Genomic DNA, 9917 nt, shown 5'->3' with positions numbered 1-9917 from the left:
AGGAAATAACAGGTTGAAAAATGTTGAGTTTGTTCAATTTGTATCTGAGTAGACCTCAAATTATCTGTTCACTACAGTGGAGAAAGTCAAGTGGATCTTCAATACCATCCATTCCCTCTCACCATCCTTAGGAAAAAGTCTTTTGGAAATTATTCTTGAGTTAATTACCATGGCAGGAAGTTTTGAAGGTTACTTTTTGTGTTTTAAATGTAGATTAAAATCTGAATTCATTAAAAAACATTAGCATATTTGTGTGACTTGTATTTTATGCTTGCATATCTAGAAGAGTTATTTGGATTTCTTTTGTTCTAATCTATGTATAATTTGGCATAATATCAAATGTATCATCTTAAATTTTAAATAGTCACAATAACTATTTGCCTTTGTAAAAAGTGGAAAACTGCTAAATTCATCCATTACATTCTTACCCCCATTTCCAAGCAAATTTACTTTTTGTATACTTTATAACAAATTAATTTTAAAAATCTAAGTTTTTTAAGTAAACTCTATGGCCAACGTGGGGCTTCAACTCATGACCCTGAGTTCAAGAGTTGCATGCTCTACCGACTGAACCAGCCAGGTGCCCCCTAAGATCTAAGTTTTAATCAGAGAAGAGAGTTTAAAATTTATGCAACCCATGTTTAGCCCTTTAAAAATTTTTTGAGATGTATTCTGTATTATGAATTACCACAATTTATAATCTTCAACATTTATATATTCTTCTTCATAGGATATATAATCTGTCGTCAACTCTTAAGACTTACATTCTTTGATTTTATAGTAATGTTTTTACATTAGTGGCTTAATAGGTGAGCCATCCACATGAATCATGACGACAACTCTTCAGTGTACATAGAGGTTTTGGCAATAATGGAATATGTACTTTTCTAGAAATTAGAAACCACTAATCTAGTGTGAAAGGAAAGAATTATTCTTTGCTATTAATTGAAATAGTTTAAGAGTTTGCAGTATTTTGCTGTCCCAATAATAACTAAAACCGAGAAACATTAATGATTAATGTAAAGTGTAATAGGGACAAATTATGCTTGGATTATTCACTTACACAATTGCAATTTGACTAAGGATGGCATTTATTTATATTTACAGTTGTGATCACAGATTATTATTGTTTTGCCACTTTCAAAAAAGTTATTAAAGAATATGTGAACAAGCTTAAATGTTCTATTCTACCTTGGTACACACTGCAGATGACAAATTCAGAGCTTGGCTTCTGACACTGTGGGAAGGGCCAAATTACTTCTGGATTAGACACTGAAATAGTAATAAATACTACTACTAGGCCTTTCTAAAACTGGCTCAATTAACTGCACTCAGGTACATTTATTTCATCTAGATTTCATGAAGACACATTCTAAATATAATTTATAAATGAGAACATATGAAGTAAATGCTTAATTATTTATTCAAGGTCACACAACAATTTGGTGTCTGAGCTTAAACAAAAACTCAATTTCCTAACATTTGCCTCAAGCTGCTATGTGGATAACTCTAGAAATTCCATCTGTGAAATTTCAATCAAGACAGATGTATTTAAACCCTTTGAAAGCTTTGCTTGCTATGTAAATTCCACATTGCAGACTGATTATTATATAGTCATTCACAGTGGTCTTTTTTTTTTTTTTTTGACAGTACATGCTGGCACAGCATTTGACACCCTTTAGAGTAACTATGACACATACACATTCAAATAAATTAACATCTGGTCTTAACTGACTCTTCTAGGTTGACCAATATGATCTCCCCAGAATGCAGTGATCCTTTAGCTAGCAATATCGAGAACAGTAAGCTTTCCTAGTTCTCTCCCCCATTTAAAATTTTTCTTGTTAAAAAAAATAACAGCATCTAACATATTTACAGGTATCCATCTAACATTCCATGTTTGAGATTTTGGAATCACTGGAAAAGAAAGGAGGGATCAGAAAAAGTTTTAAGAACAATCAAATGTTTACATGGAAATTAATCACACTTCTATTTACAAGCTATGTGACTGCAAAATGACTTACCATCTCTGTGCCCAGTTTATCTATCATTAAAATGAACATGATAATATAGGGTCCTAACTCATTTTCCAAATCCTTGAGTCCAAGAGTGCTTCAGATTCAGAATGTTTTAAATATGTAATTCAGTGCAAACACCATATATTTACATAACAGTCACAGCAGGGTCTCAAGCAGCATATTAAAATATTAAAATTGCTGCAGTAAAATGAATATTCAAACTAAGAGATGATTCAAGAATATAAATAGCCTCATATCAATTCAGGTCAGATTTTTGCCTATGTGAAAAAAAAAAACCAGAACAAACAAAACCCCAAAGTTTTCAGAGACTTTTGCCTTTTAAAACTGTAGGTAAAAAGATCATTAGCCTGAAATAATGCATCCATAATAGGGTAACTTAAGTGGATAAATAGATTCTTTCATGCTTTTTAATGATCAAAAATGATAAAAACATTGGAGAAAAATATATATGTTGTCAATAAAAGTAAATATGTTGTCATAATTGCAATTATCTGCCTATAATATTTTAGATATTAATCACATTATATTCTGTGATTAAAAATCTAATAATTTTTACATTGCCAAATTGAAAATCATGCCTGTTTTGTGTCACAGGATGTAAACCCATTCAATTACTAATGGCAGTTATAGCCACTAAGAAACCTTGGGGTGCCTGGGTGGCTCAGTCCGTTAAAGCATCCGACTTTGGCTCAGGTTATGCATGATCTTGCTGTTCAGAGTGCAAGCCCCACGTCAGGCTCTGTGCTGATAGCTCAGAACCTGGAGCCTGTTTCAGATTCTATGTCTCTCTCTCTCTGTCTCTGTCTCTCTCTCTCTCTCTGCCCCTCCCCCACTTGCGCTGTCTCTCTCAAAAATAAATAAACATCAAAAAAAAATTAAAGAAAAAGAAACCATAAAAAAATTCTCAAATGACACTTTATGAGTGCTGGATCCCTTACAGATGAAATCTGCCAATTTTGAATTATCCACTCTTATTTCTTTATCCCTGAAAACTTTTGACACTTTTGCTACCCCAAAAAATGAGATTTTAAGCAGAGGATATGAATTAAAATTATCTTCCCTAAATTTAATTGCAGAGACTTAAGTGGGCTAGTGCTAATACCACTTTAAAAAAGTAAAAGTGTATGGGGCGCCTGGGTGGCTCAGTCGGTTAAGTGACTGACTTCAGCTCAGGTCATGATCTCATGGTTTGTGAGTTTGAGCCCCACGTCGGGCTCTGTGCTGACAGCTCAGAGCCAGCTTCCAATTCTGTGCCCCCCTCTCTCTCTGCCCCTCTCCCACTCACACTCTCTCTCTTTCAAAAATAAATAAATATTAAAAAAAAAAGTAAAAGTGTAGGGGTGTCTATGTAGCTCAGTCAATTGGGCATCTGACTCTTGATTTCCACTTGTCTTGATCCCAGAGTCTTAGGATCAGGCTTCATGCTGACCATGGAACCACCTTGAGATTCTCACTCTCTCTCCCTCTTCCCCTCTCCCCCACTCACACTTTCTCTCTCTCTCTCTCTCAAAAGATTTTTTTTTAAGTAAAAATGTAATTTCTCCTGAAGTTCATATTCAAATGTAGATTTATAAACATATTTTTATATCCATATAAACTAAGAGCTCAGACATTTTAAACTTTTAGAACTACTTTACTAAATGTTGAACGTACTATTTTCCCTCTCATAATTACCAGATATTTTCATGTGAAACATAGGTTGGTATTTTAAGGCCAATTAAAAGCAAACTAGTAATTTGAGGTAATGAAAGATATAAATGTTAGAGAAACAGATAGATACTGAGATTCTATTCTTCTGACACATATGTAAGAAGTAAATTAATATCATCATTGTAATTACAGTTACCTGGCACTGTGCTCAGAAATTTATAAATACTATCTCATTTAATCCCAATGAACTTTATGATTGCATCCAACCCTATGATTGGCTAATATCATAACATGGTGATAAAAACAGTAATAAATAAATAAAACTTAAAAACAAATATAGAAATACGAATTCAGTACAATTGTTTTATTTATTTATTTTTAACTGTATTTATTTTGAGAGAGAGAGAGAGTGAGCACACACAAGCAGAGGAGGGGCAGAGAGAGAATCCCAAACAGGCTCTGTGCTGTCAGCGCAGAGCCCAGCGTGAGGCTCTATCTCAGGAACCATGAGCTCATGACCTGAGCCTAATCAAGAGCCTGACACTTAACTGACCGAGTCACCTAGACACCCCTGTATCAAAACATTTTCAAAATTACTATTCCAGTTGATTCAAGTATCTCATTTCCAAATAGGTATGATATTCATTACTTGCTTAACGAGAGTTTCTTTTAAGCCAGTGACTCATTTTATAATTACAAAAATGAAAAATAAAAGATATTACAAAATGATCAACTAACATGTCTTTCCAAAGAAATTCTAGTATAGAATAGTTATATTTACTTGTCTTTTCTTATCTTCAGTATCAAATATATACACAAAAGCATTCTCTCATCTGGTGGCCAACAAAATTTTGTACATTATTTAGTATTCTGCTGGAGAACAAGTTGAGTAGCAGTATATTTAAAAATGTATATGTATATGAATATTATATTTTTATAAATATTAGAGTCAGATGAAAATACAGATTTTTAAGAAAGGAAAATTATGTGGAATTATGAACTATTAATATATTGCTATACATCTCCCCAATATAGTATTTTATATTTCTCTACCTATATTACAGATATATTTTTACATCATTAAATGGTCTGATAAGTCAGCATTCTAATGGTTTATAGTTGAATATATTTTAATATTGAACCATCATAATATTTTAATTAATTGAGTTACTGACTTTTAGATTATGACTACCCTAAATAAAAAACAATGTAATGGAATTTGTGTATTTAAATCTTTAAAAAATTTTTGGATGAATTTTTCTTTACAGATATCTGTATTATACGAAATATCCATACAGAAATTCATACCACATTTTCCTGTTAAACTAAACTAAATATTTGGCAAATTTTGACATATTAGCTATAATCATTAGCTATTTATCAGGTAAATAATGCAAAGTATTCTTTCTTGAGATTTAAAAAAAATTATCAGGGTGCCTGGGTGGCTCAGTTGGTTAGGCTTCCGACTTTAGCTCAGGTCATGATCTCATGGTTCGTGAACTGAGCCCTGAATTGGGGGCTCTGTGCTGACAGCTCAGAGCCTGGAGCCTGCTTCGCACTCTGTCTCTCTCTCTGCCCCTCCCCTGCTCATGCTCTCTCTCTCTCTGTCTCTCAAAAATAAGTAAATGTTAATTTTTTTTTTAATTTTCTAGAATCACACTAAACAATTTTAGTGGAAAGAAAATGTAAAAAAAATAGTATTATATATCTTTCAGTTTTGAAAAAGACAGAATATATATTTTGCCCAACTCTTTCTTTTTTTTTAAATGTTTATTTTCAAGAGAGAGAGGGTGAACCGGGAGGGGGAGAGAGAGAAGGGGACAGAAGATCTGAAACAGTCTCTGTGCTGACAGCAGAGAGCCTGATACAGGGCTCAAACTCACAAACCATTAGATCATGACCTGAGCTAAAGTTGGACACTCAACCGACCAAGATACCCAGGTGCTCCCCCAAACCCCTTTTTACATAGGTTTATTAAAAGATGAAAGTTCTTAACCATATTACCATAAAGCTGTAATATTTCCCACCATTTTTTCAAAAAAGGATATTTTACTTTCCCAATTAATTTGAAATGGTTGTTAACACAAATAGGAGATAGGGAAAAAATCACTGCATGGAACTGGCTTAGGCTTTAAAATAACGTGAAACAAAGTAATTACCACATTCCTTTCCAATAATATCCTGATACATTGCAGTATGCTTCTAGAAACTTTCAGTTTTCTAGAAGATTCTATTTTATCCAGATTTCCAGTAACAAAGTATAAGTTTAGAAAATAATTTTATTTTGGGGGTGCCTGGGTGGCTCAGTCAGTTGAGCATCCACTCAGGATGACCTGAGAATTCAGCTCAGGTCATAATCTCACAGTTTGTGGGTTTGAGCCCCTCGTCAGGCTCTGTGCCAATAGCTCAGAGACTAGAGCCTGCTTCATTTTGTGTCTTCTTCTCTCTGCCCCCTCCCCCATTCCTGCTCTGTCTCTCTGTGTCTTTCAAAAGTGAATAAGTGTTAGAGTGGGAGAGAGCCAAAGCATAAGAGACTGTTGAAAACTGAGAACAAACTGAGGGTTGATGGGGGGTGGGAGGGAGGGGAGGGTGGGTGATGGGTATTGAGGAGGGCACCTTTTGGGATAAGCACTGGGTGTTGTATGGAAACCAATTTGACAATAAATTTCATATATTAAAAAAAAAAAGAAAAAAAGTGAATAAGTGTTAAAAAATTTTTTAAGAAAAAAAAGAAAATTTTTTTTGTTTAACATAATTAACAGATTTTAAAATGATCTTTTAGAATTTTAAGTGCCTTAAGCCTTAACAACAACAACAACAACAACAAAGAGACAGAGAGAGACAAAAAGAATGGAAACTCAAATCAGGGAATCTAAGAATGTGGTTTTCAAGGGCAGAGGTTATAGGAAAAATGGGGATCTGGACTATGTATTTCTTAAGACTGATTTTTTTTCCCTCTTGTGCACATAAAGAACCATTAACAATGCAATGGTTAATTTCAGAGTAACAGAAAAATTCAGTTAGCATCCTGATATTTAATAAATCCTTTTCTTGGAACACATGACATTTGTTCTTTCTAATAGATACGTCCTTTTTGAAGCAAAGGTACACAATTGTTAAAGGGTCTCTGACCTGACAAATCCCTTATGGAGTTTAGAAAAGAAAAAGAAAGTGTTTGCTTTTTTCACCCAGTTTGGTCTTGTTTCACAAATGGTCCTATTCTATAATGCTTCATTGAGGCTCAGGATCCCAAGATGGGTTTTTTTTCTCCCTAGCAACTAAAGTGTTAATACACGAAGGTGTGTTAAGTATCATGAGAGTTGTGTCTGTTCTATCCCTAGTGCAGATTCTTCTTCAAAGAGTATGTCTTGCATTTTGGGATTAAAGAAAATGAGCCAGAGAGTTGCTACTGAGTGAAGAAAAGTAAGATAAATAAATTCAGGGATGTGGCATCATGTGTATATTTTATTAGGATACCATTTTATTTTTCTCATAGAAGGCTACTTCTTTATCATATTTTATGCTTAAAAACAAATTATTATGAACTTATATTTTCAGATGACAAAAGACTAAGATTGATTAATTTAGCTTACATTTAATTTGCAAGTAATATAGCAATCTACACATTATATTATTAAATTTTACTGTAACACAGATAGAAGACCAATGGCTATGCTTTACCATCATGTTTTATAGTTGATATAAAGTTTATATAAAATTATAGTTAATACAAAGTACATAGGCAATATAGTATGGGTGGGGGAACTATGGATGTCTTACCCTGATACTTTATAGTTAATAAATGTACTGTAGCTGAGATAGGGAGACCTTCACATATGTTGGCCTGTCCATCTTGTGTAATGTAGTTTAACATTTACTCAACTGATCATAATAAAGAATCAATTCATTTCCTGAATTGTGTTAAAGTTTATAATTTCCAGGTCATAATATAGATTGGCCTTTAATATAACACATTTTAGTTTCTAAGATGAGAACATATAATTTGCATTTTCTAAAGTCACAGCATGAGACTGCTTAAACTCTGCAGCTGGATGTTTATAGTTGCTTTTTTCCTAATTCTCCTTGTGGTGCTGTAATTGGATGTGCTAACATATTAAAATTCACATCTTTTGTGCTGATGTTGTATTAATGCATTTTCTCAAGTTGAGCATTCAATTGCAACAGTGCAAATAATATGGAAATATAAAGCTCTGCTATCTCAGTTTTTTTTTTCTTTTGCTGTAAATTAAAGGAGAATGAACTTCTCATTGTGACATAGAAGTCCTTCTATGACCTAGTTCTTCCTTATTCCTCCAACTCCCACTCCTGCTGCTCCTGTATAAACATAATCTGTGTTATACTAAAATATTTATGATTCAGTAAGAATTGAACCATGATGCTACGTATGGGGTATAGGTAATGCAGGAAAGAGACGATATTTTAAAGGTATATTTAGGAGGACTTGGTATTTAATTAATTAAAAGTGGGATGTAATAGACAAGGGATAATCTTGGATGACTCTCAAATTTGTATTTTGTGTCCCACAGTAAATTAAGTCCTAAGTGAAAAGGTGCTAAGAACTTGGAAATGTTACTATACACAGCATTCTGCATGATCCCTTGTGGTTTCCCTATGCCTTGCCCATATGTAAATTCATTTCTTTATGAACTTCTTCTCCAGTTTGTGTCATTTCTTTCCTGCCAGGACTTTGGTACAATAGTTGGTACCCAGAGTAGCCCTAAGAAACAGAATTTCAAATTTAGGAAATGGATTGCTTACAAATTTGAAGAGTTCTGGAGAGAAATGGGACATGGCTAATCCATGACATGCAGTGATATTTTGATTGCTCAAATGGTTACTGATACTGCCATGGGATGAACTATATGGGCAGGCTATGGCACATACAATCAAGTGATTGTAAAACTCAGTTCCTGTGTCAAAACCTGGCTTTTTCTGATGGCCCTGGAGAATGTAGATGTGGAAAACGAGCAATTGAAAACTAAAAATATCTGGCATGGGTGACCGGAAAGTTTAAAGGGAAGTCTTGAAGGAATCCCTCATTTCCTGTGGCCAGAACGAAGATATGGATCAGATGAGAACCAAGTTCAAGGCCCAATTGTGAGGATTTCAGAGTATTAACTCTAACTCAAAAGAGACTCCTGGGTCTTTTACATGGATAGAAAAGAATTGATGTGGAAGGGATAGAGTTTTAAACCATGAAAAAGGGATATGTGAGCAGCATGAATGAAGCTGAGAACTTTGATGTTCTTCACACTTTTACCACCAATTCTCTTAAATATGAAGACATCTAGAAAACTAAGAACAAGCCTCGTCTTTATAAAAGCTTTCAATGGTTCCTTTTATGTCACATATGGATTCTCCTCATAACACACCTGCCATTACTTCCAGACCTAGCATGGATGAAAAGTATAAGAATTTCTCTAAGAGGAAGTAGCCCACACACCCAAAGGGTTTCAGGACCTTTCTAATTTGTAAGTTTTAAGGAGGATAAAATACAAGGTGCAATTGGGCTGAATTTATTGTCATGGATGCATTCACCCAGAATATAGAATTTAATAAAGTGGCTTAAGTATGGGAGAAAGGCATTAATAACCTGATAAAACTAACAGAAGCCCTGGAGCCTGGACCCATCAATAGTACCTACTTTATAAACTGGAAATGCCTGAACTTCGCTGGCATAATGTAATGGAAGAAGTCCAAAGGCTCAAGAAGATGCTCAAGAAGAAGAAATGTTAGAAAGCATCTTCTCAGCCCCTTCTTACCATACCCCAAAGAAAGGTATTTGAGGATATTTCTCTTATGAAAGTACTATGAAATATATTATTAAGGAAGCTGCCAGCCTGATGGATATGGAATTTTGTGAACTGGTTGCCATGATTAAAAATTAAATAAGTTGTCTGAAAAGGCTATTAAAATAATCCTTCTTTCCCCAACTACATATCTGTATGAAGCAGCAATTTCTTAATATACTTCAACCAAACAGCATATTGCAGAGAATTGAATGCAGAAGCATATATGGGATTCCAACTGTCTTCTAAGGCTTAAGCCTGGTATTAAAGAATTTTGCAATAAATATGAAACAATGCCTTTTTTATTACTATAAGTTTTTATTTTAGAAAATGAAGTTATTTTTCACAAATCACATTACTTATATTAGCATATAAACCTGTCTACTACCTGATTTATTCATTAATTATAAGTAAATAC

Source organism: Panthera tigris, chromosome B4, assembly GCF_018350195.1.
Source record: "Panthera tigris isolate Pti1 chromosome B4, P.tigris_Pti1_mat1.1, whole genome shotgun sequence".
Taxonomy (NCBI): domain Eukaryota; kingdom Metazoa; phylum Chordata; class Mammalia; order Carnivora; family Felidae; genus Panthera; species Panthera tigris.
This window is presented reverse-complemented; position numbering follows the sequence as displayed.